The 27,956-nt window shown below is 36.4% G+C and overlaps 1 long non-coding RNA gene across 1 annotated transcript in view; it reads right to left on the bottom strand.

Annotated features, from left to right (window-relative positions):
* Nucleotides 1-1,866: 1,866 nt before the first annotated feature.
* The window catches only part of LOC113913081, an 88,561-nt gene continuing 62,471 nt past the window's right edge, over nt 1,867-27,956 (bottom strand). Inside the window, exon 7 of the long non-coding RNA XR_003517081.2 lies at nt 1,867-1,974. This is a non-coding gene — a long non-coding RNA (uncharacterized LOC113913081). The remainder of the gene's footprint in view (nt 1,975-27,956) is intronic.

Genomic DNA, 27,956 nt, shown 5'->3' with positions numbered 1-27,956 from the left:
ATAGAGACCACCAGGCAAATTCCGATAGTCCAGCCAACACCGTAGCTACTTTCCAAATTATAGTGAATGACTCGGGACTACAAATAGAGCTCACCCTGAAATCACCCCATCAGCAAGGTAAGCAGATTAGCTAGCGCTAAATTTCTACACCGGTAGCCTTAGTTTGAATAGCAAGAATCTTGTTCTTTTTAGTATAAAAACTCTTTTCACTCAGAATCTCTGGATAGCAAAAATACTTCAGTCCTACTAGAAGTAGTCTTCCCAAAATCCCAGACCAACTTTAGAGAAAAGGAATCCTGGTTCTTTACTTACTGAGAGGGAAAATTTGGAGTGAACATCTTTGGAAGACTATTATCTCCATGACTTCTCTTCTTAACATATTTATTAACAAACAGCTAGATTGATTTCCAGGGAGTTGGGAGTTTGAAGTCTAGTTTTCTGATACAAGGCAGTAAAGGGTGAAATAGCTCAAGATGAGCGCCATTGGAAAATGAGAAAATGAGCTAGAAGCAGAGATATTCCACTGATTGTAAACCGAATTTCTAGCTCCTATAAGAATTATTGACAGTACTTGTAGATGGCTTGGCTGCCCTTTTCAAGAAAAAGAATACAAGGGTAGAAGACCCTTGCATGACTGTTTTTACATGCCTATAAGACCATGAAAAGCAGTATTTTTAAAGAGCTTTATAAAAATAAAAGGTTAGGTGAAAATTGAGGAGAAGAGCAAAAAAGGAAAATTTCATTGCTCTTGATCTACTGAAGCAAGTCTTTTTTTATTATGTTATGTTAATCACCATACATTACATCATTAGTTTTTGATGTAGTGTTCCATGATTCATTATTTGTGTATAACACCCAGTGCTCTATGCAGAACGTGCCCTCTTTAATACCCATCACCAGGCTAACCCATCCCCCCACCCCCTCCCCTCTAGAACCCTCAGTTTGTTTTTCAGAGTCCATCGTCTCTCATGGTTCGTCTCCCCCTCCGATTTCCCCCCTTCATTCTTTCCCTCCTGCTATCTTCTTCTCCTTCTTCTTCTTCTTCTCCTTCTTCTTCTTCTTCTTCTTCTTCTTCCTCTTCTTCTTCTTCTTCTTCTTCTAACATATAATGTATTATTTGTTTCAGACGTACAGATCTGTGATTCAACAGTCTTGCACAATTCACAGCGTTGAAGCAAGTCTTGATTTTTTAATTTTGCTTTTCATTGTGTGGATACTTTTTCTAAATTAAAAAGTTAACATTCATGAAAAAAAGAAAAATACACAATTAGATACAAGGTGAATAATATTTAAAGTAATAAAAAAATCACACAAAAAAATAAATCTTTAAAACATATAAACGTTACCAAAAAACCCCCAACACATTTTATTAAAATAACACATTTTATTAATTAATGACCTGATACACCCCTTCAGCAGTTTTATTTCTTACATTTTGGGGGTTACATGCTCTTTGATCATCTCTTCACACAACAATGATCTTTTTAAATAGATCACTTAAGTTTTTCTTCCAGCATAAGGAATGGGCACTTATTTTTTATTATTGATAATTTAGAAATATTTCTTTCAGCTTCAAACTTGGTTTTGGTAGTGTTAGTATAAATTCTTATAATTGTTATTAAATTTGGGGCAACTCTTAATAAATGTTATATATGAGCTGTATGATTTGGAAGAAATTTCCAGACAAACTTCTCTTGCTTCTTCTCCATTATTATCCAAATACTTCTACTGCAGGGTATCAGCATATTGGAGGGTAAGAATATTACTACCATTTATTCCCAGCACTAGCTTAATTACAAAAAGATGAGATTTTGAGCCATCTAGATATATCCACTAAAGCCAATCAAAATGTGTTCTCAACTCACCTTTTATTTAGCAAGACTCCAAATGCCCATGGCCACTCCAGTGACACTCCACGAGAGAAAACTTGATTTCATTAGGTTTGTGGTAAATGACAAATCTCTGATTATTGCCCTGGGAAAGAAGGAGAAATGAATATCAATATCAACAAAATACAAACACTTTATTGAGCATAGCTTTCTGGAGGACAAACATAGGAGATGCTCTGATATTCAGCATTTGAAATCCAGCCAATGCTACATTGATAATGGAAGATAAAGAATATTTCAAATAGATTGTGCTAAACAATAATTAAGAAACTGATGCCATGTTTACTATTTCAACATTTTTCAGGTGACCTTTAAAATTTCTTTAATGTCTGTAGGGGATTGGCTGAATGATCTCAATGTTATATATGATTAGGTTGATAAATCTGAGAAACAGAACAAGTTTGCAAGCAGTTTCCAGGAATTTCTTAAGAAGCAAGCAATTCTAAGAATTCTCATTAATTCTCATTCTAAAATTCTAATTGAATTCCAATTCAATTAAGAAGCAATTTCTAAGTTTGCAAGAATGAAAATAGTGTTTCATCTGTGTCCCATCCGTTTCTCATTTGAAGGGTATTACTGAGAAAGCCTTTTGCTAAAGGATCCCTGCCAGTTTTTTCAACTTGGTTCCTTTGTACTCTAGATGGAGCACTTAGCCTTCCGCTTTCATTTTTTTGTTTTATCAAGACTGAATTACTGTCATGGAGGATTTGGGAAAGGTTTTCTCTAGAAGGCTTTATTGGTGGCCTTCAAAAATAATTAAGGAATTTCAACTCTTCCAAACGAGATGACTCATCCTATCCAAACAATCGTGTTTGTGTGTTTCAGTGATTACATTCCTGATTTGGTCTCCTGATTTCTGGTTCATAAGTAAGGAAGGAGTGTGTTGCTTAGCTCCTCATTATTTTAAGTGGTCCGAGAATGGTTCTTAAAAAGAGTTTTTTGTTTTGTTTTTTTTTAAAAGACAACCAACAACCAAGAGTGAAATTGGCAATTATTGTCATTAGTGTATGTAGCTGCCCACTGCAACATCCATATTGGTCCTAAATTTAATGTCATAGCTGAATCTTCTAGGAGCAATGATATTCAAGGGTTTTGTAACGTTTTCCTTCTTTCTTTCTTTTAAATTGAATTTGTTGCTGATTCACGGATACATTAAGTATCTTGTAAAATCCCAGTGAGAAGATAATTATGATTTCTTGTTTCTAGAGACATTGAATAAAAGAAAAATCGGAGCATAGGTATCTTAACATTTTGTATTAACAAGCAAACTAACATTATAAAAACACAAAGCTTTCTGAATTCAAAACTATAAAGACTCTATATAACTAATGATCCATTTTACTAGATAAGAATAAAAAGACCTTAAAAATAAAAGATTCCTATGGCCATACTATAAAGTAACCTAGGATTTACAGGACTTAAAATAATTATTCATGCTTAGACTAAATTGTACAGCTTTTATGTGCTTTGTACAGGAAAAGTTATTTATTTCTGAAATATAAAATTGGGATGGAAGCTTTCACTGGTGCATTTCTTTTGTGATCTAGGGGACAAGTCTGCTTCCCATGCAGTAAATTACGGTGGTAAGTACCGGGATTTATTCAACTCAGCTATGTAAAATACACCAAACACCCTTTTCCAAACGGGACTGAGAGGCAGCAAAATAGCCATAATCAATGTGTTCTGCTCCCTAGAGTAAAATAGCCATGAGACTGAAAAAGAAGTTTTTCTCTTCCAACTTTGAGAAAAGACAGGTTTGCCCTAAGTGTTTTCTATAAGGCTCTGAATGCATTTACCTAAGGTCATTTTGGGCTGAGGTCAACTAAAAAAACAATGCCTTTTAAATAAATTGATCATTACTAGAAAAACTGAATGCTTTCCCTGATCTTCAATGAACAGAAACATCCTCTGTGCCCCCTTTATATTATTCCAAGCACAATCATTTCATGGTACTTAAAACTCAGTGTTATAATTGCCTATTTACTTGTCTGTGTCTCTCCTCAGAGAATGGGAGATCATTAAAGGCAGATAATGTGCCTTGTTTATCCTTATTTCACCAGTGCATGGCCTGTGGAAGGCACTTGTCACATATTTATTGGATGGATGGATGGATGGATGGATGAAGGACAGACGGATGAATGAAAGTAAAATCATCCAGGGATATTCTAGGTTTGGGACCCAAATAATATTCATATCTTTTTATAGACATAGCTGCACATATATTTAAACAGTAATAAATAACTCACCCAAAGTGCTTAAAAGACTACATCTAAAAAAACAAGAATTTTCTGAAGTTTCTACTGCCAGAAAAGATGACTTTGAGGCAAGGTGATATAAAACAATAGTTGTACATTCTACTACTACTAATAATAATAATCCACAATTATTGGTGGTCTTCCATCCATAGGTAGAGTATTAACTGTTTCTCATGCATTTCTGTCTCACAACTCTTATCTACCTACTTACTAAGGGGGAAACTGAGGCAACAGGGCAACTAGAAATCACAGACTGAGTAGAAGAGCTAGGGCTTGGATTCAGATACACGAATAGAGGGTTTGTGTGCTTCATCACTAGGCTATCTACCTCTCTTTAGGTAGAGGGACTAAGCGGGAAATATTACCAAATATTACAAAATTTGACCTACAGCACATTTGCTGGGTGTGAGCCTAAATTACTGGTAATGAAAAAATAAGTAATTTTGGAAAAGAAGCATCCAGTTCAAATATTTTCATGAACTGGAAAATGAATTTCTTGAAATACCATGAAATTACTTGATATTACTCTGTAGCAACATAAATCTAGAGAATAGATTTGTCAAGAGTCTTTATAGATTATAATCACTATGCAAAGACAGAGAACATTTTAGACCAGGGATGGCATATCGCTTCCAATTTTTCTGCCAAAGTGGTAACTTCCTACAGATGAATGCTGAGGTTAATCTGGAGAATCCCTACAGTCAATTAACCCTTACCTGTCATGAATGCCCGAGAGCCCTGCCACCGAGCATGAGCCATCCATGTTTGTTAGGTGTATTGTGGAGATACATTTCCAGCACAGTGGTTCTTTTCTCAGGTTCTACATCAGAATACCCTGTGGAGCTTTTGGAAATTACACATACCAGAGAAAGACAATCCTTGACTCCATAAGCTTACAGTATGAGGAGAAAAAGCTGTACAAGCAGATTGTAATGCATAGCTGAAAACACAAAATAGCTTCCATGTCTTCATGGATTAGGTAACCACCTCAAGGGTAAAGATGTGAAAATACTTCTGGTAGAATTCATCCACGTCTATGCATGAAATACCGTCACAGGTAACCATGCGATATGTCATTTGATAAAAGTATTGGGAGTATGCATATGTTGTATATAAGATTTTAAATTTTTAAGCATATAAATTATTAGCAAATGAAAAAATAAAAGCAAGATAGGAAAAAAGTGAGCCAGGAAATATGGCTCCTATATGGTTGTTGTGACCAACTGGCGATGGCCTCAAAAGCTTTCTGGAACCCCGTTTGTTAGCTGCAATTCAAAGGATAAAAAAACAATATAATTGGAGGAGTAAACTCTTTATTTTGTATTTCCATTTCAGATAGCAAAAACTCCAATATTTTCTGTAGTGAAACATAAATGGAAGCTCTTCCAATTACTACAGAAGCCCCAAAAGACTTTTAGTTACACAAAAGATGCTTCTGAGAATAAGGAAGGGGAAAAAATACTGAAAAATCTTGAGAGTTACATTTCTTTTTCACCACCACACCAAAATAATAAAGTTCTGAAATATTAACATGTGAAGGGTAATCTCTGAGACCTTTTGCCACCTCCTAAAATGAAGAAAGGTTGCATACATTTTTGTCTTGCTGCTATGAATAATAAGAAGCCATGGGATTCCTTGTAGCAGTCCTGGAATAATTATGAAACAGCTGATTAAGTTCAAAGTTAGTATGGAAATCTGTTCTTTTAAAAGTCTTTCATAATCTATCTCTGAAGAGATATAATTCTATCAAATTTGAATTAATCCATAGATAATGGCAAGAGCACCGCCCACTATTATGTGTCTATATATGAGATATGAATATTGCCTGTCTTCTCAGATTTTATGTAAAAATAACTCAGGGCCAGATTATAGAAGGGATTAACTGTAAACAATACAAGTTATGACAATTACCCTCAGAAAAAGATTAATCAATTTCAAGCACATAACTTGACCTAACAATAATAGCTTAACCACAGATAATTCTTTGGAGAGTGGATTTTCTAAATGCAGGTCACACAATGATCCCTTCATAGATCCAATAAAACATTTGAAAAATTACCCTATCTGCTATCATTATAAAGTATAATCAGGTCCCAGTATTATCATCACTGCTGAAGCCTATAGTAGAATTAATTGTTCTTCAAGTCAAAAATAGACTCTTTATCAGGAAACCTAAATTAAAGCATTCCAAAAGTTCCCATTTTGAATAGTTAAGCACATGATTAGTAGTTGGGATATAAGCACTTACTTATTTTATCTTTTGTTCATGCCTGTTTTCTATTCTTTCAATTTTGAATCCATGTATGTACCATACACACAGCCTAAGCCACTCAACGCACATGGGGTTTTCTGCATATAAGGATACATTGTTCAAAAGGTGTATGAAATAAGGACAACAAAATAGATTGATACTTTATATAAGAACACCTGAATTAAGGGTTTAAAATTGTTTGGAATTGTGAGAAAATATATATATAAAGCAAATTTAACCATCTCCACCATTTTTAAGTGTACACTTCAATAGTGGTATGTATGTTCTTATTGTTCCACAGCCAATCTCCAGAACTCTTTGATCTTGCAAAACTGAAACTCTGTATCCATTAAACAACAACTCCCCATCTCCTCCCCCCAGTCCCAGCCAGTCCCTGGCAATGACATTCTCTTTTCTGTCTATAAAACTGACTTCTCTAGCTACCTCATATAACTGGAATATCGCAGTATTTGTCTTTTTGTGACTGGCTTATTTCACTTAGCATACTGTCCTCAAGGTTCATCCACGTCGTAGCAGGTGTCAGAAATTTCCTTTCTTTTCATGGCTGAATATTATTCTATGGCATGTGTAGACCACAATTTGTTTATCTATTCAATCACTGATGGACTCTTGGGCTGCTTCTTCCTTTGGGCTACTGTGAATAATGCTGCTATGAACATGGGTGTACAAATATTTCTTTGAGACCCTTCTTTCAATTCTTGTAGGTATAGACCCAGAAGTGGAATTGCTGAATCATATGGTAGTTCTACTTTTAATTTTTTGAGGACCCACCATACTGTTTTTCACAGTGACTGCACCATTTTACATTCCCACTAAAAATGCACAAGGTTCCAATTTCTCTATGTCCAGGTTTTAAATGTTTTTTTATGAATTAGGTTTTAACTAGCAACTTTTAACTAGCAACTAGCAACTTTAAATCTAACGTTTTTAAATGAAAAGAAGACATCCAAATGGCCAACAGACACATGAAAAAGTGCTCAACATCACTCAGCATCAGGGAAATGCAAATCAAAACCACAATGAGATACCATCTCACACCATTCAGAATGGCTAAAATTAACAAATCAGGAAATGACAGATGTTGGCGAGGATGCAGAGAAAGGGGAACCCTCCTACACGGTGGGTGGGAATGCAAGCTGGTGCAGCCACTCTGGAAAACAGTGTGGAGTTTCCTCAAAAAGTTGAAAATAGAGCTACCCTATGACCCAACAATTGCACTACTGGGTATTTACCCCAAAGATACAAATGTAGTGATCCGAAGGGGCACCTGCACCCCAATGTTCATAGCAGCAATGTCCACAATAGCCAAACTAAGGAAAGAGCCTACATGTCCATCAACAGATGAATGGATAAAGAAGATGTGGTATATATACACAATGGAATATTACGCAGCCATCAGAAAATGAGATCTTGCCATTTGCAGTGATGTGGATGGAACTAGTGGGTATTATGCTAAGCGAAATAAGTCAATCAGAAAAAGACAATTATCACATGATCTCACTGATATGTGGAATTTAAGAAACAAGGCAAAGAATCATAGGGGAAGAGAGGAAAAAATGAAACGAGACAAAACCAGAGAGGGAAACAAACCATAAGAGACTCTTAATCTTAGAAAACAAACTGAGGGTTGCTGGAGTGGTGGGAGTGGGAGGGCTGGGGTGGCTGGTGTCAGACCCTGGGGAGGGTATGTGTTGTGCTGAGCGCTGGGTGTTGTGTAAGACTGATGAATCACAGACCTGTACCCCTGAAACAAATAATACATTATATGTTAATTTAAAAATAAAGAAGCCCTGTTATGATTTTTCAAATAATCTATTATACCTGTTGGGGATGAAATCTGAGCTTTTTTCTTTCAAGAGGAGAAAACTGTGAAAGTTGAAGGTGAGGAAAACAAAACTTTCCTAACAACTGGGAGTAACCAGCAAGCCCTACCACCTTCCCCTCAACTTACCCAAACATGATGCTTTGTACAAAGTATGTGCTTAGTAAATAATTTCTTTTAAAAAATAAGATAAGATGTTTTAACTTCCCATAGAGTTTTAAAATACAAAGTGAGTTTCAAGATTCCTCAGGGTGAAGGACATACACTTTTAGGTGGTTACTCTACCCTCGTCTGCCTAATAAATGCTACCTCACTTGGTAACGACCTTATTTGGTTGTTGTGAGAATTAAATGAATAATCCATGTAAATCACTCAGAAATGCCCATTATAAATTTAATAAGTGTTCACTATGATCATTTTTATAATTATTTGAATACTGTTAAAAGCAATAGATAAGCAAGAATTATTAAATGCCTAACAACATCTTCATAGTATATTAAACATCGTGTTGAACATTGTCAAAATAAAAATATAATCTCAGCCCTAAAAATATGGAAATGTAGTTTAATTTGAAAAGAAAGAAAGATAAGCACAAAAAAAAACCTGTAAAGTATAATGCAAGGCAGGATTAAAATACCTCCTTTTGAAACTCCCTTTAGCATCATGACTTTGTATTATTCTTGTTCTCATAATACTTCTTTCTAATTTCTTTTTCCTCCACACCTATATAATTTTGACCTCAGTCCCCTAGTCTTCTGTTTTTACCTGTTCTCTCCATTAGTCATTTCACCACCATGAGGATGATCACAGCCTGGATGTCTCTCAATATTGCTGATTCAACTACCTGATGAACAATGAAATACCAGCACCATTTTGAAAGTGGATAAAAACTCAAGGGCCTGTTTCAATTGTTGTTTTTGCTACCACTTGATATAATGCTGTCAAAATCTTTTATTTCTTCTCTCTTATCTGCAGAACAATACCTATAAATCTTAGTCTGTGATTTAATAACATTCGTAATCTGGCTTAAAATTAGTTTTTCAGCTTTGTCTTCTTTATATATACTCTAAACTAATAAAAACCAAGCTACATATAATTGTCCTTAAAGAACTTATAATTTTCTTCCTTATGCCTTGTGAATTTAGTTTTCTCATCTCTGAATTTGCCCTTTTATTCATCTCCACCTGTTGAAATCTTATTCAGACACCAAGATGTAGCTAAAACTCTGAGTCTTGCAGCCCAACCAAAAGGAACATCCCTCTGGACCTCACAATTCTTTTTACATAAACTACACCTATTCTGAGGTACCTTGTTTTTAGATATCTGTGACTATGTACTAGGTTGCCAGTCTCTGATGATGACTTCACTGCCTTTGCATCTTAAAATGAATGAATAAATGAATACATAAATAAATGAATGGTTCAGTAAATGAATGAATAAATGAATAAAAGGAATTTTTAAAGGAAAAGTAACTTTGTAATTGTATAGAGTATAAGAGAGTCCAGATTCAGGAAGTCACCCTGAAGACTGCAGCATAATTTCAAGTATAAAGTCCAAGCTGGAACTGCCTCAGCAGACTGAATAAATGATTTAAAACTACTAAAAAGTTATTTCTTACTGTAAAATGTCTGTCTCACATGTTACCTTTATTTTACTCAGCTACCTTTGCACATTTCATTTCAGAATCTAACTACACAGAAGCTGTCTTAGTCTTCTCAGGCTGCCACAACAAAATACTATAGACTGGGGGGCTTGCTCAAGATTTCTGGCTTTTTCACAGTTCTGGAGGCTAGAAAATGCAAGACCAAAGGCCTGCGGAGATAGGTTCTTGGCAAAAGATCTCTTCCTCGCTTGCAGATGGCCACCTTCTTGCTGTGTTCTCACAAGGTGGAGAGCAAGCATCCTGGTCTTTTTGTGTAAGAGCAGGAATCCCGGGCGCCTGGGTGGCTCAGTTGGTTAAGCGACTGCCTTCGGCTCCGGTCATGATCCTGGAGTCCCGGGATCGAGTCCCACATCGGGCTCCCCGCTCAGCGGGAAGTCTGCTTCTCCCTCTGACCCTTTCCCCTCTCATGCTCTCTCTCTATCTCATTCTCTCTCTCAAATAAATAAATAAAATCTTTAAAAAAAAAAAAAAAAGAGCAGGAATCCCATCATAAGGGCCCCACCCTCATGGTCTCATTGAATGCTAATTACGGCCCAAAGGCTCCATCTCCAAATACCATCGCACTGAAGATCAGGGCTTCAACTTGTAAATTTGGGGAGACATCCTTCAGTCCATAACAGTGGGGGAGGTAAGGAAATGTTTTGCCTTTCAACCATACCTGTCCAACATCCTGTTAGAGTGGCATTTGGCAAATTACCAAAAAATCCCTGAGAATTCCTAAACAGGTCACACTATAAGCTTCTTTATTTTATTTTATTTTATTTATTTGACACAGAGAGAGTGAGCACAAGCCAGTGGGGGCGGGGGGGTGGCAGGCAGAGGGAGAAGCAGGCTCCCTGCTGAGCAGGGAGCCCAATGTGGGGATCAGGACCTGAGCTGAAGGCAGACACCTAACCGACTGAGCCACCCAGGTGCCCCCACACTATAAACTTCTATGACTTTACTCATACAGTAGTGGGGAGAAATATATACATTATATATATTGTGTTATATAATATATCTTATATTATATACAATGTAATACATATATAAAGTTCTGACCAATGAATAATGTACCTACTCTCAGTCAATACTTTAGCTACTACATCTTGAAACTTCCTGTTAAAATCTAAATACTTACCCAAAGTCAGAAGCAGTGTTACCATGAAGCTAAAGACACTTTAGCTACACGACCCCTCACTTGCATGGGTTCCCAGGAGCAATGCATTAACATGGTTGTAGGTTTCTTGAAATTTACAGAAATGAAGTGTTTTTTAATGCTTTTATTTAAAGGTGCCCTATGAAAGTATATATAAGCTTTAAGCTTTATAACATTTAGCTGAGCCTCTGGGAAGGAGGTGTAAAGCAACCACAGAAGACTGGATCAGATTAACTAGTTATCAAAAGGTGTTCTGGGATGGCAAACTCATGTGTGAGGCCAACAAGACAGGATACACAGAGAAACTGTTACTGCATAGGCCCTGCAGTGCTGCGGCCTGGCTCATCCACCCTCAACCACTCCGGACGGTTCTCCGTAACATTTCACTTAGTTTGTCAAGATCCCGTTTCTTACTGACACTTACTTGGATCTGGTAGCCTAATGAGTGCCCTGCTTCGAGACCCCAGTACTAGGTTTCCTCATTTATAACATGAGGATAGAGATAAAACATATGTCTCAGTGCTGTTACAAACATAAAATGATCTAATGTACATAGAACTTCTTTGTAAGCTATTCATTTTACACCTACTCAAGGCCCTCCGTGATCTGGTCCCATATGAATTTTCCAGTCCTATGTTCCACGAGAGCCCTTTTTGTATACTGTGTTCTGACCAAACTAGTCTGCTCTTCCATCTTTGAATTCAGTTTGCATTTTTTGTTAGATCTATAACCATAGCAGAAACTGAAAAACAAGCTCCCTAAGAATTACTTCAAACAAACAATACCTCAGGGTCAGATTATTTTACCTATTAATTCTCTTAAACTCTTAAGTAACAGAACATTCTCATGCTTTATAAACAGTTGACATCATTTTAAAGGTCTTTTTTAAAAAGCCCAATTTATTTAATGAAGCTAGCCAAAACCAGAGAACAGAAATATGTCGAAGTCTTCTTAAAATAAAAACAAATGAAAAAAATTTTAATTAGGTTAATTTCACCTTTTCCATTACTGCAATGATAACAAAAATACTAATAAGGATCAGTCAGTATCAATCAGTGGTTCATTTAAATCATGTTTCTCAAACTGTGTGGTCTGTGTATCACATGTGTTAAAATCATGGTGGTGGAGGACGGACTTCTAAAAATTCAAATTCTCAGCTTCACCCATATTCCTACTGAATCAAACTCTTCAAGAGTGTTAGCATAGAATCTGCATTTTAGTATTTGTGCCAGCTGATTTTTAGGTAAACCAAAGAAAAAATATGACATTGGCATGATCTGTCATAACCACATAGCATTTGTATCAAGTAGGAAAGCAAGAAATTATTAACATCAAGACATCTAGTGACAAAGATTTACTTCGATAAAACCAAAAAGGAAAAAGAAAACCATACAGGATAGTTGCTGAAAAGATATCAATAAAATTCAACACCTTCCCTATTTAAAAAAATCATAAAACCAGTAATAGAAGGATGCATCCTCAAAATGATAGAAAATAACCACTTTAATGCAACATTTTTAAACAGAAAAAAACATAAACACATTAGCAGCATCCTTATTAATGGACTAAACAAAAATACCAGAAACCTCCTACATCGCTTCACATAGCTTAGAGGTTCTGATGTAGACATTAAAACATGGCATATAAAAGAAACTTTATTACTGGGAAACATAATTACAACTATTTTCAGAAACTATTAACTCATCCATTGAAAACCCATATACTGAAAAATTTATAATTAAAGTAAGAATGTAATAGAGTCTATATAAAAAAGGCCTATATACCCAAAATAACCAGTGAGAATATTCATTTACTTATTCAATAAACATTAATGGAACACCGAGAAAATCACTGAACAATTGATGAATCACTGAAGAATATAATGAATATAAAAACAAAACAAAATTTATAGAAATAATAAAGGAAACAACAAGGTTTAAAAGCGAATGAAACAGATAAATCCCAGGAAAGAAAAAAGAGAAATGATGGTTTAAGAGCATGTGCTCTGGGGCAGAGAGATGTCAGCTCACATCTTGGCTGGGTGACCTTGAACTGATGCTCAACCTCCCTTAGCCAAAGACAGCCCTGGCTCAGCAGATTCCCACCTCCACAGCAAATGCAGGTTAGATTGTTTCAACCTGTCCTCTGTCTTAGAACATTTGGGTTGTTTATGATGTTTTTGACAAATAAAGCTTTTAAATTTTTAATTAGCCAGATCTCTAAATCCTTTTTATGTGTTTGCCTCTTGGCATTACTTTCCATCTCTCTCCTTGGAATCTTCTTTTTTGGCTCCCTTCCTCGGGTATTTTCTTTTGTCTGGGATGAGAAATCTTTATTTGTCCATTCACTCTTTCTCAAGAGAGGCTTTTCAACCCCTTTTCTTCTAATAGAGATATCCGTCTGCATTTTGTCAAATTAAAAGGCATCCTTTTTTTAGTATTGTGCTACCCTATGGAAAGTTCAGGTTGAATTAGAAACTAAAAGACATACAACTTCTGCTGTGAGAAGTGTTTATCAATGTCAAACTTTCTCTTTTTCTCATGCACACACACACACACACACACACACACACGCACGCACGCTTTACTCCTAGGCTTATTTTTCTGGGCTTATTTTTCTCATCTATTTATGTTATACCAGTATAAACTACGAATCTTATAAGATAGCTCAGATCATTTTCAGAGCAAGACTACAAAATAAATAATAATATCAGAATATTCTGCCTAGAGAGAAGTGAGAAGCAATGCTGGCTATATTCCCAAGGGAATAACCTTGAAGCATTTCATTACCACATAACTGTTGATCAAGACACCGAGGAGCTTACTAGAAATCAGGACCAGGTTGATAGTGGGGATACTACCTGCACAGGTATTTCCCTGATCTTTTTCTACCCTCCTATTATCTTGCAGTCTTCAGAAGACTTGGGTTGAAATCCTTTTGAGACTAACTTTTATGGTCTTTTTTACATTCATATTCTTTTGTTTCTTATGCAAAGCTAGCATTTATTTACAATTATCTAATTATGCTTCCTTATGGTTGACTTTTTGGTAGGAGAATATTAATTCCTCAGTCTGTTGCTATGATTATTGGTATCATCCTTAGCCACTATGATTGGTGTGTTCTCATTATAGTAGGAGTTCATGTGGGGGAAAACCTGGACCACCACCAACCTCGTGAGGGCAGTCATCCAGAAAGAGTCCATAAATAAATTGGGAACAACCATCGCAAGTGTGTATTTGTTTCAGTGTGCATTCTGTTATCTGGAAGGGTCTTCTTGTTACAGCCCCTGAGCCTTGCATACGAGCAAGGCATCTGTGATTTGGAAAAGGGGACTAGGAGAGATTTTGGCCTGCTCAGACCTTCCTGGGCTCCTCAGACCAGCTGTGACAGCCCGCGTGTCTCCAGGGAACTGAGGGAAGCAAGGAGAGCTCAGCCAAGGACGCCCATCTGTTCCAGCCCAGTTTATCATCCCTGAGCTAAGTGAGCTCTTTTATTAAGCTAAATCCAACACTGGGATCTAAGTAAATTGCAAATGCATGGTACTCGAGCAAGTGCATACAACCCAGTGAACCAGAGCAGTCTGAGACGCTGGGCAACTCCTGTGTCTGTCCCCACAATACACACTCAAAATTCTCACCCCTGGTTCAAGGTTGTTACTTCCCTGTTTCACAGCCAATGACTTCTAGGGAAACCAGTGAGGCTTTTGGATAAGACTCTCAACTTCCCATGCTTCTGGATGGGAATTGGGCAGCTCTGGTTTCAAGTTCCAGCTCAGCCACTTACTAGCTCCGTGGCCTTAGGCAAGTCACTTAACCTCTCTGGGCTGGCTCCCTCCCTCGTGGGGTGTGGTGACACTTAGAACTGCTAGCACAGGGACCCAGTTTGGCACAGGGTCTGACACTTGAGCACTTACTAGCTCCAGGCTAATATAGTCATCACCCACAGCAGCATCTGTCCTCCTACTCTGCCCCTCCTGACTCAGATAATGAGAGGCCTCTGGGGAAAGTTCTGCCCTTGGGGAGCTCATCCTGGTCCATCTCCATGACCTTCAATCGTCAGTGAGCTCCCAGGTCTCAGGTCCCTCTTTCCACGACCCTCCCTTTCAGACTTAGAAACCTGTATGTACTCAGCTTCCTATCAGAAAGCATGAATAGAAAACAAAACAACAAAAAACTTTCTGATGCTTTTTCCAGTCACTGTCACCTTTCTCCCGTTCCAGCTGAGCCACCCAAAACAGTCATTCAAGGATGGCTCACGGTCTCCACTCCCTTCACGTTCATTTCCCTGCAACCCGCTCTGGCTTCCACTGCCACCACCCCGCTCAGATTGTCCTAAGGTCACTATAGCCTGACAAGTGACCAAATGCCATCCTTGTTTGAACTGACTTTTCTCTCCACAATGATCTCTCCCTCCACATTTTGTCAGTCTGGATGTTCTCCTCTATCTCAGGTCCCTTTATTATGGCAATTGTTAGGGGACTCCTGGACACAGCCCTTAAATGTGATGTGGGTCTAGCCCTCAGCACCCCTCTTCACTTCTGTCTCACATACTCCCCGGGCAACTTCACCCACACTTGAAGCATCAAACTGTCCACCACCGCCTGCCTCCCACTCCAAAATGGAAATGTCCTCAGATGCTGTCCTGGTGGCTTTTCTCAACAGCAAAGCAGCAATGTCTGCTGTTGTCCAATAAACACTCGCACTGTGGGTAGCCTTGTCATCCCTCCTGAATGTGCTGCTTCTGTTCAAGTTTCTCTTGCTGTGTGATATGCCACCACTTAGGAGAAGATTTGCTCTAATTAAGTCTTACCCATCAACCCCTCGGATCTCAGCTCCAACATCCTTTCCTTAATGAAGGCTTCTCTGTACTCTAGCCTCACTCAGAGTTCTATACTCTCATTAACAGGCATGCACGTGTGTGCGCGTGCACACACACACACACTCACACACACACACACACACAAATGTGTTCCTTCTCTTCCTTAGCAATTTACACTGAATGGGGTGATTAATTAATAAAAATCTCTCCAAATAGAGTTATGTAATTGAAGGCAAAAATCATGTCTGTTTTCACCAGTATAGTCTAGTCTCTTAACATGGTCTGGAACAAATTTGCTCAGACATAATAAAGGATCATGGATTCAGCGCTGGGTTCAAAGAATCATCCCAGACGCACGTATCATGCTCACTCATGATATCCTATTAGATACTAAGTAAGTCCTACTAATTTTATTCCCTAAATATTTCTCAAAATCTCTCTTATCTTTCCTGGTCCCTTTTCAAACACTTAAAGTTCAGATGACTTCTCATCAATTTGGCAACAACCTCTTCATGATGTAAGTGTGGTATGTCATTACACAGATTCTGCATCCTAACTGCTCATGTTTATACCCCGGTTCGGTCATGTTCAAGCCATGTGACCCAGGGCAAGTCACTCCACCTCTCAGGGCCTCCATTTCACTGTCTATGAGACAAAATCAATAATGAAACTGACCTCACATAATTGTTGTGAGGATTAAGTATTACACGGTAAGCTCTCCAAAGAGTGCCTTGCCCATAGTAAACAGTAAGTTCCAGCTCTCGTCTTCATTACTATTTCTGCTTGGGGTGTGGTTATTTCCAGAATAACGTCGACAAGCTACTAGAAACTCTAAAATGCAAATCCTGGAAGATGCCAATACTTGAACATCCTCTAAAGGTTTCCCATTGCCTAAGGATGAGTTTGTGTGTAGAAGGCTATACAGAATCCAATATTTAGATGTTTTTGCTCACAATATCACCTCTATCTGGAATTATTTTCTCTTTTTGTCCATCTGGTAAAGTCCTTCTTAATTTTTTAAATTAGCTTAGGCATCTCCTCCCTCTATTTGGTATCTTTCTTCCCTCCACAAATAGCCTATGGTCTCTCTTTCTTCCATATAATACTAAGCATAATTGTTTTGGAGTGATTTGCCGGCTTGGACACACCTTTTACTAGCTGTGAATTCCTTGAGGTCAGATATTGTATATAGTCAGATGTATGCATCTAAATTTTAAATATGTCTGTCATATAAATAGAGTTCTTTAAATATTTGCTAATTGAATGAATGACTATTCACTGTCAGCATTAAATATATTGTTTTTGTTAAGGGAATTACTATACATGTATATATATAGTATATATATATCATATATATATATATCATTTTCTACACTTGAAATCAAAGTAACAGATCACTACTTTAGGACAATGAATAGAGTACTCACTCTAAGCAGGGAGCTAGGCACATTCAGCCCATGAGAAATTTCTAAAGTTTGCTTTTTCTTTCCTCTTTTCATTGTCATTTTTCTTTTATTAAAAAAAAAACCTGCAAGCACCCTTTCTCTCTCTCACTACATACCTCTCTTTTAAATTCTCACTTATTCTGATCTGTTCACCTTCATGGTCAAGAGACTGGTTGTGGGTAACAAAGAATGCCTTTTTAGATTATCTCCAGGTGAGCGCTTAATGTTGGAGTCTGAGAAGAAAAGAAGCAACTAGGAAGTGCTGAGCTCTTGTATTAAATATTTTCATAAAACTTTCACATTCCACAAGTACATTGTTCCTCATGTATCATAATCCATATTCATGAAATTTCCTTCAATGAATATCATGTAGTAGAGTGTGATATTTCTTAAGTCTCTTGTGTAGTGATGACATCTTTATTTGTATTTACAATAAATGTATACCTTTTTCTAACAAATTTATAATATTTTTAAGTGTCAACTACAACCTCTCTGTAGGACCATCATCATCAAATCAGCTAAATGGCATAAAAGATCAGGTGAGGTAACTTCAGCTTTCTGCTTTAAATCTTCAGTAAATTCTTTTTAAGCATTGTTTTATAGGTTAGTCTGTAAGAAAGAATATAATCTCCAACTTTGACAATTTGAGAGGTTGCAATGTTACTAAAATAATTTTAATGGAAAAAAACACTATTTTTGCAACAACAATATAAAGATGCCCAGAGTTCAGGGGATATGAAACTTATCATAAGAAAGAAAAAGTGGGTAGAAGAATAAGTAGTCAGTCACATAGAGTACTTGTTCTGATTCAGGAAGATCATCACGAGTTTCTTCTTGCTACTCCAGGAGGAATGATTTTCATGCTTACTTAGAGAGATATTAGTGAAAGTTAGTGAGAGATATTAAATTATGCTATATTTCTTTTCTTTCTTTTTTTTTTCACTTGGAGCTACTTATTTCACTGATGTTTACCCCCTTACCCACAGAAGCCTGATGTGGAAAATAACAATAAAAAGCAATATTGAGATTTAAGCAGTGGGATAAGACACAAGCTTTCCATTTTGTCATATCGACAATAGATGATACAACCAAAACACCATCTCCCCATCTGGATTAGAGCTTACCTGAGTGAAAACAAAGTAATAACAAGAAAATAAGAAGCCCCTTGAGTGTGAACTTAGAATCCTAACCTATAAAGTGATAGCACTAGAATTATTTATGTCCCTGACTTTCAACAATTTTTCTTGCTCTTTCTCACTTGCTTTACAGATTGAAGCAGTGCATTAATGATTTCATTTGTCAGCCCCTATTGTTGCTAATCTTTTTGATCCATTTTCCTCTATTCTGAGTTCTCAGCGCATTATTTTCTTACTTTTATATTTTTATATTTTATTGATGTGCTGCGTTAGAATTTCCATGAAATGTTGCTTTTTTAACTTTTATTTTATTCACTTGATTTCTTTCTCATGGAACAGGAGTTTTTACATTTAGGCATTTACACAGACTATAAGGCTATCACTTGCACACAATCTACAAATGGGAACTCCTTTAAGGAAATCTGGTGAAACGATAAATACGTGGTCTTCGAAATGAGGCAGATATGGATTTGAATCCTCATTCCATCTTTTATTATCGGGAGGAAAACAGATACTTAATCAGCCAAGCTTCAATTTCCTTATCTTTAAAATATAGATAATAACACCTACATTGCAATTTTCTTTTGAGGTGAAAATCCAAAATGCCAACTACCTTCCACATACAAATGGAAGGGACTATTACTATTGCCACGTCTACTATTTTATTACCTCTATGATGACAGCATTCTATGTGGCTCTAACTGTAAAAGGTGAAATCTTAAGGCTTCTAGAGGAAAACAAAGGATATTTTCATGCCCTGAGGTAGGAAAAGACACTAAATTAAGGAAAAGACTGATGTATTAGGCTTTAATAAAATTAAAATTAAAAACTTGTATTCATAAAAAAAATTAAGAGACTGGAAACTTAGGGCTCCATACCCATATTACAAATTTTGACACTATTAAGGAAACAGATACACAAGCTAATAGAAAAATTGGCAAAAGACCTCAGAGAAAAGGATAACCAAATGGTCAACAAACATATGACAAAGTGGCCAATCTCATTTGTCACAAGGCAAATGCAAATTCAAGCCACAGTGAGATACCACTACACCAAAGTGACTTAAATTAAAAGACTGATGGAAAGAAGTATTTAGGATAATGAACAACTGGAATCCTCACAGACTGCCGATAGGAGTGTAAATTAGTCCAATCACTTTGGGAAACTGGAAGTATCTATCAAAATCAAAACATACACATCTCCAATGATCCAGCAATCTCTCTCCTACAAGGGCACTGAAAGACTTGCCCAAGAATGTTCAAGGTTGTGTTATTTATAAAAGCTCCAAACTAGAAAACCCCACATGTTCATTAGTACTTAAATTGTGTAAAATAAGATGTGCTATCTTTACAATGAAATGTTATTCAGAAGTAAAAATTGATGAATCACTGTTACACACCTCCACATGAGCTTGGGCATGAAAATCACAAATAAAATATTGAGCAAAAAAGCCAGATGCAAAAGAATATAACTGATGATTCCTTTCATAAAAAGTCCAAAAACAGGCAAAAACTAAGCTATGATATTTAAAGTCAGGATGGTGGTTACCTTTGGGTAAGGAGAGAATGATGATTGAAAAGGACAACAAAGGGGGGCTTTGGGGTGCTGAGAATGTTCTTTTAGTGCTTGATTGGGTCATGGTTAATTTGTTTCCTCAGGGTTTTTTCTTTGTTAAGTGGATTGCTTCATCAAGATTTCTGCCCAAAGATAAGTTGTGTTTTGAGAAGAGTGAGAACAAGTGTAATTTTGGAAGTGAAAATTAAAATAATCTCAGTCACTTAAAAAAAAAAACACAAAACACTCTTTGTTGATTTTACCAAATCCCTTAAGTCTATGGGGAGAAAAACAAACACCTAGATGACAAAGTCCCAGCAATGGGCAAGACATGAATTTGTGTCAACTAATCACCTTTATAAGCAGCATCTCATTTCTTTAAAAACATCAGTAAACAGTTTGATAACTCTTATGGACACTGAAGCAGTAGTATTGGGTCTTTTAATGATGTCTTTAACCAACTTGCATTTTAGCTTTATAAAGTCTGATTAATTAAGGAATGTATAAGGAACACCTAAGAAATACCATTTCAAAACCTTGACTGTGTGTGCTGAGGTCTGTTGTTGAGGATATTGCTCACTAATTTACTCTGTTCTCACAAGACTATTGTATTCCGTAATAGAAATTTATTTTAAAGGTTAGTGCCAGGAAATGATTTGTTCCCTATAAAAAGCTAATGTGTTTTCATCGATGTAAATTAAATGAATGCCTAACTGTCCCTTTCCTTTGACCATTAGGATAAATAGAGCCAAAGGGACGTACTTCTTTCATATCAACTTTCCTGACTGTTCACTACTTTCTATTCTGATTTCTGTTCTTCTGTTCCTGATGTTACTTTAATTTTACTGTTTATATTTTGTGTAAGTTGCCTCCTACGTGAAAATAAGAAAATTTTAAAAACATATTTTCAGACAAATAAATATATAAACACTTTTGCTACTAACATTTGGTACAAAAGAAAAAAATGTGTTGTCTTTAATAGAAAATCCTCTGTAATGAATAGCCATATAAAAAACAATAATACAGTAAATCCCAAGTAAATGCAGCAGACTATAAAAGCTATCAGTTCAGAAACTAAAGTCCTCACAGGCACATTGAAGTTCATGAAGAAATAGAGACATTTGACCTGGGATCTCGGCTTTCTATGAAGCTGATAAACAAGAAAGATTTAATGTGACACTGAATTGATCTCTTTGCACTTTCAACTCTGTCCCTAATTATTGAATGAAAGATATGAAATATTGTTCCATGTTAACAAAATACATGTTTCAAAAAATAGACATTTAAGAAATAGTTTAGCATATAGTAAAATTTAAATAAATGTTAACTATTACTAAAACTATGAAAATTATAACTATCATCAAAATCGATAATCCAATGGGAGAAGTATTTTTTGTTAGGATAACCATCCAAATACAACTAAAATCACTCTGCATGGACAGTTGCCTGTTCCACCAATGGGTAAACACAGGTCAAAAATATGTTTTGTCTTTGTCTCTCACAACTACAGATCAGAGTAGGCGGTTGAAGGAAATATTGATCAAAACAATGGCGCTAAAGAAGAAAAAAACAAACAAGTTTAAATCAAATCTGTGCCACCTCATCTGGGTGATGTTGAATAAGTAAATCATCTAAAATGAAGCCATTCATTTCCATCTGTAGGGTTTGTAGGACAATTCCATATGATTAGAAGAAGTGATTATTCACATATATTTAAGGTGCCAGTAAGAGGATAGAAATATCATTGGCCAAAGTATCACTTAGATGCCAAACGCTGCTTTACAAATGCCAAGACCAGGGAACTAAAACTGCTACACACATGGAGGGAAAGGCAAATAAAACAGTCCCAGGTGAGGCAGAACCTTGTCTGCAGAGTTTAATGATCCAAAACTTGCAGGTAACGTTTATGCTGCTTGCACTTTGGCAATTTCTTACTTGACCCTCAGTCTTTTCTGACCCATTAATGGTCCTTGTTATCCACCCTGTTTTGCCTATCAGATTATGGACTTGACCTGTCAACTGCTTATGGAAAGCCGACATAAGCCGCTTGGGTTTTATTCATTCAACAGATATTTATTGAGTATGTAATATACCTCTGGCAGCATTCTAGATTCTAGGTGTAAAGCCAAGAACAAAACAAAATTGTTTTCATATAGATTGTACAATTCAAGAGGAGGGATTTAATAATGAAAACACTTCACTCACACAAAACCAAGGCTGATTGTGATAACAAACCAATTTAAGAAATGTGAATAAATAGCACAACAATATCTAAATACAATTAGATTCTAAACAAGTGGATTCATTATAGTTGAATGTGGAGGAATCACTGAAGCCTGTTTCAATAGATGCGAAAATAAAATGCCATCATAATAAAGCATGACAGATTGTATATTCCAAAGATGACTGCCTCAATCTGTATTTCATCCTTCACGTACTTCTTAGAGTGACATTGATCCTTGAATCTGGATATATCTGTGACTGCCTTAACCAACAGAATGTGGTGGGAAGATTTCTGTGAGACTTCCAGTAATGGCAGGGAAAAAAGCTGGGTCACAAAGCAAGCCCCGTCCCCAGTAGAGAGTCATTCCATGGCTCATTCTCCTCACATACAATTGTTTGCCCTGAAGAGTCATTATTCAGTCACTCCAGTGCAGGAATTGTTGTTAAACTTGGTTTGGATCACTGTGACACTGGTTTTTGTTAAGCCAGCATCACCAAGTAGCTGTGGCCTTGATTGCCACACGGAGCATAACCTAGGACCACTCGGCCATCAGGAGGAGTGCACGATCGATCAGTCAGATGGAAAGAAGGTTGTGTTTGTGCATCTTCATTTTGGGGAGCCTCCACTGATGGCATCAGATCCAGGAGAGTATGTCAAGACCTGCCATGTTTACCCGAGTGTATTTTTATTGCACATGAACAGATAAGACAAATTCGGCATGAGGTCAGATGTTAGGTGCAGCTGCTGCTTGAATCAGGCAGCAATGCTGAATCTAAAGGACAAAGAGACTTCATTATCCCCTGCCCTCCATACCTTCTGGGGTCTAAGTTGTTCCCTCCCTGGGTCCCAGGGGGGTTTGATCTCCCTCCACCACTACAAAATTAGTACATTCAATCCTAATAACTATAAGTATACCTTTTCTCTAATTACCCTCTATTCATTCCTGGAATTTTTTTTCTCCTGATCATTACGTGGGAAACAGCCAAGATGAGATGATCCTTTTCTGCGGATAGACTCTTCAGGCTCTTACTGAGGTGTGTGGACAGGAGGAGGTAGTGGTATTAGAGAAAGAAATTCTTTCAATGTTCAATAATACCCAAAGTCTGTAGATAGTAGGGAGCATGAAATGCTCATCAAATACTTTGACCATTGTCCCATTGCTGCGTGGCCTTTGTGATAAAAGAAACATCACTGACACATTGTATAAGGTCCAGAAAACAAAAAAAAATGACACAAATTAGTTTCAGTGGCCCAAATGGCATGGATGGACCACGAGACCATAGCATGAAAAACTGTCAAAACCACTGTGGCATCATTAGTGGCCTCACGGAGGTGAGGGAGATGAAAAGGCCAGGGTATGCAATCTTCCAGGAGCAGAAAGAGTCCACAACTTCTGCAATGTGTCCTTCTTCATCATGAAATAAATGAGTTGTCTATTGGCAGGAGCCACAAACCTGGCATGCAATGGAAGCTTCTGTATCAGACCTAGAACCCCAGTGCCTGATAGTGATGTGTGTGAAAACCAGCAGTCTACCATCCATTAGAGAGGCAAAACAGATTTGGAGCTCTCCCATAAAAGTTCTGTTCCCAGAGAATTGTCGCTATGTGATCTGTCTTGCAGTTCTCTAGAAAAGCTTTATTCTCAGAGCCTGTCTTTATTTGACTTGACTCAGGGCTCATGAACAGCCCTATCCTCAAAGCATTTGTCAAAAACAATCAGTGACAATTGTTTAACATCACAGCTTCCTGAGGCAATAATACCAGTTGGAGCTAACAAGCACTGACTAAATAACTTAAGAGAACAGCTGAGAAATGTGATGTCTGTAGAGGATTTTGACAAGCTTCAGTATGTTTCCTGGGATCTAGAAGGCCATACACAGGTTCAAGGCTTTTCACATGCCCAGGAAGGACCTAAGAAGGTCATATTCTCTCACTTCTGGATGACTTTGAGTTTCTTCACAAGCAGGTAGTGAAGGCTAAGACAGATTTTAAACTACCTGTTGGAGCATTGAAGCCTTCCCACTAAAACAAACACAAAACCTTTTAGCAAAGACTGGGAGACTTTGTGGCTCAAGACATTTAAGGAAATCTCCATCTAATCATTAGCTTACCACTAAGCTAACTGGGAAAAAGAATTCAGTGGCTACCCATAATAAAGAATGTACATTTTATAATGACAAACATGTTAATCAATCAAGTAGGCATAACAATCAAAACATATATGCATCAATCGAAAATGTTTCAAAATATATAATGCAAAACCTGACAAAATTGAAGGATGAAATAGGCAAATCAACATTAAGAGTTGGAGACTTCAATATCCCACTTTCAATAATGGATACAAGAAATGGGCATATCATTAAGATAGTCACAAGACTTAAACAACACAATAAACCAGTTAGACTTAATAATAGATATCTATAGAACATTCTGCCCAACAATAGCAGAGTACACATTCTTTTCAAATGCACATGGAACATTCTTCAGGATAGACCATATGTTAGGCTATAAAACAAGCCTCAAATTTTAAAAGATAAAGTCAGCTAAAGTATATTCTCTGATCACAATGAAATGAAATGAATTAATAATGGAAGAAAATTGGGAAAATGCACAAATATGTGGAAATAACATGCTAATAAACAACCAATGGGTCAAAATGAAAATCACAGGAAAACTTACAGAATACATTGAGATAAATAAAAATGAATACCAAATGTTAGAGGATATATACCAAAGCTCATGTGATGCAGCTAAAACAGGATTTACAGGGGAAATTTATACCTATGAAAGTCTCTACTTAAAAAACAAGTAATAACTCAAAACAATAACCTAAACTGACACCTAACAAATTCAAAAGAAAAAAGCACAAACATATCCCAAATCAAGTAGAGGAAGGAAAAATAAAGGATACTGTGGAAATAAATGAAATAAAGAATAGAAAAAAAAAAACAATAGAGAAAATCAACAGAACAAAATTTTGTTCTTTGAAAAATTCACCAAAATTGACATTTAGCTAGACCACAAAAAAGAGAGAAGACACAAATTATTAAAATCAAAAAAGAAATTCTCAACAAAATACTGTACAATTAAATCAACCCATTTATAAACAAATTATGTACCATGAACAAGTCAGTTTTACACTAAAATTCTGCAATTATTCAAGTATTTGATAATTAATTAATGCAATATACCATATCAATAGAATAAGGAAAAGACAAAAACCACATGATCATCTCAATAGATGGAGAAAAGACATTTGACAGAATCAAGCACACTTTCACAATTAAAACTCTCAAACCAGAAGTAGAAACAAACTTCCTTAAAGTGATAAATGGTTTCTGTGAAAAATTCAAAACTGACTCCAAAGTTAATAGTGATTGAATGCTTCCACCCTAAGATTAGCAACAAAACAAAGGTGCTCACTTTTACCACTTCTCTTCAACCTTGTAATGGAAGTCTACCCAAGGCAATTGGGTAAGAAAAAGAAATGAAAGGCATTCAGGTTGGAAAAGAAGTGGTAAAAATATTTCTATTTGCAGAAGACACAATCTTGTATATAGAAAATTCTAAGGAATTCACATACACAAAATAAAACTATTAAAACTAATAAATGAGTTCAGGAATGTTGCAAGATATGAGATTAATATACAAAACTTGACTGAATTTTTACAAAATAGCAATGAGAAACCCAAAAATGAAACTAATGACCATTTGCAATAACAACAACAAAAAAATAATTAGGAATAAATTTAACAAATGAGGTTTTATACATCAATTTGTACATTGATAACTATAAAACAACCCTGAAAAGTAAATGGAAAGATAAACCATGTTTGTTCCTAGATTGGAAGACAATGCTGTTGAGAAGACAGTACTCCCTGCATTAATCTACAAAGTCAATGCAATCTCAATTAAAACCCAAGATGACTTTTTGCAGAAATTGACAAACTGATACTAAAATTTGTATGGATGTGCAAAGACCCAGAATAGAAAAAACAATTTTGAAAAAGAAGAACAAAATTGGAAGACTCATACTTCCTGATTTCAAAGTCAGCACAAAGCTACTGTAATAAAAATAGTGTGGTACTGACCTAAGGATGGACATATAGATCAATAGAATAGAATTGGCAGTCCAGAAATCATCACATCTATGGTCAATTGATTACTATAACACTGCCAAGACAATTCAATGACGGGGGGGCAGGGGGGAAGGGGATTCTCTTTGAACCACTCAAAAATTAAAAAAAAAAATCCATTTCAAATATAGGCCAAAAAATTGAATAAATATTTCTCCAAAGAAGATAAATAAATGGCCAATAAACACATGGTAAGATATTTAACATCATTAGTCATTAGTGAAAAGCGAATCAAAATTACAATAAAAACAAAAGTTTCACAATAAAAACATATACTAGATGGTTAAAATAATGGTGAGTTTGTAAAATGGTGTAGCCATTTTGGAATATAACTTGGCAGTTCCTCAAAATTTTAAACATAGAGTTACCATATGACCCAGTAATTCCTCTCCTCAGTATATAGAATTGAAGGCATGTATCCACATAAACACTTGCACACAGGTGTTTATAGCAGCATTATTCATAATAGACAAAAAGTGGAAACCACCCAAATATGCATCAGCTGATGAACAAATAAGTGAAAATTTGTATATCTATACAACTAAATATTATTCATAAATAAAAAGGAATGAAGTACCAATGTCATGTTACACTATGAATAAACCTTGAAAACTATATGCTTAGTGAAAGAAGCCAGACACACAGGCCATATATTACGTGATTCTAACTATATGCAACTTCTATAATAAGCAAATCCATAGAGACAAAAAATAAATTAATGGTTGCCTAAAACTGAGGGAATTGGAGGAAGTGGGAGGAACTGCTAATGGGTATAAGGTTTTATTTGGTGATGACAAAAATGTTCTAAATCAGATAGTTGTGATCGTTTCCCGACTTGGTAAATGAACAAAAAAACACTAAATCATACACTTCAAAAGGGTGAATTAGAGTATATAAGTTACATTAATAAAGCTCTTACAAAAAAACAAAACAACCAGTTCCTATATTGCTACTAGGTCATGGTAGAAACTGAGCTTCTAACGATTAGATAGCAGATGACCAAGAGGCCAGAGGTTACCATCATGACTCATCAAATGAAAGGTCAGATAAGCCCAGCAGCACTCCACAGGGCTATATATGGGCCCTCTACCATGTGTTGCCTCTAGTTCAGGGTGGTCTAGCTACTTTCACAGCTGAATGTCTGACCTGTAAGCAACATAGACTAAGACTGCACCCTAGAACCATAATATCCCATGACAAGACCACTCAGCAAGTTGAGGATTATGTTTTTGGATTATGTTTTTACTCAAGTGTTCACTGGAACATATTTCCATACTTCCATATCCATTTTTAACTAAATGGGCATGTACAGAAACCATAATCTAACAAAGCATGCTAAATCGGGCTTAGATCACTTTGGAATGAAAGTCTATGTCAACCCACCACACAAGCCACTTTGGACCCGCACATGTATGTGCTCACTGAGAGAAGGAGAATCTAGAACAGGGGGAGAATCAATGAAATGATGCATATCAGTAACAGCAGAGTTTCTTAACCTCAGCACTATTGATACTTTTTCTGAATAATTTTTTTGCTATGGGGGCTATTCTGTGCATTGTAGGACATTATGCCAGTAGCACCTCCAGATAATGGCAGGGTAAAAT

This window comes from Zalophus californianus, chromosome 14 (genome assembly GCF_009762305.2).
Source record: "Zalophus californianus isolate mZalCal1 chromosome 14, mZalCal1.pri.v2, whole genome shotgun sequence".
Lineage (NCBI taxonomy): Eukaryota > Metazoa > Chordata > Mammalia > Carnivora > Otariidae > Zalophus > Zalophus californianus.
The sequence above is the reverse complement of the archived record's forward strand: the minus strand, read 5'-3'. Positions and strand labels throughout refer to the sequence as shown.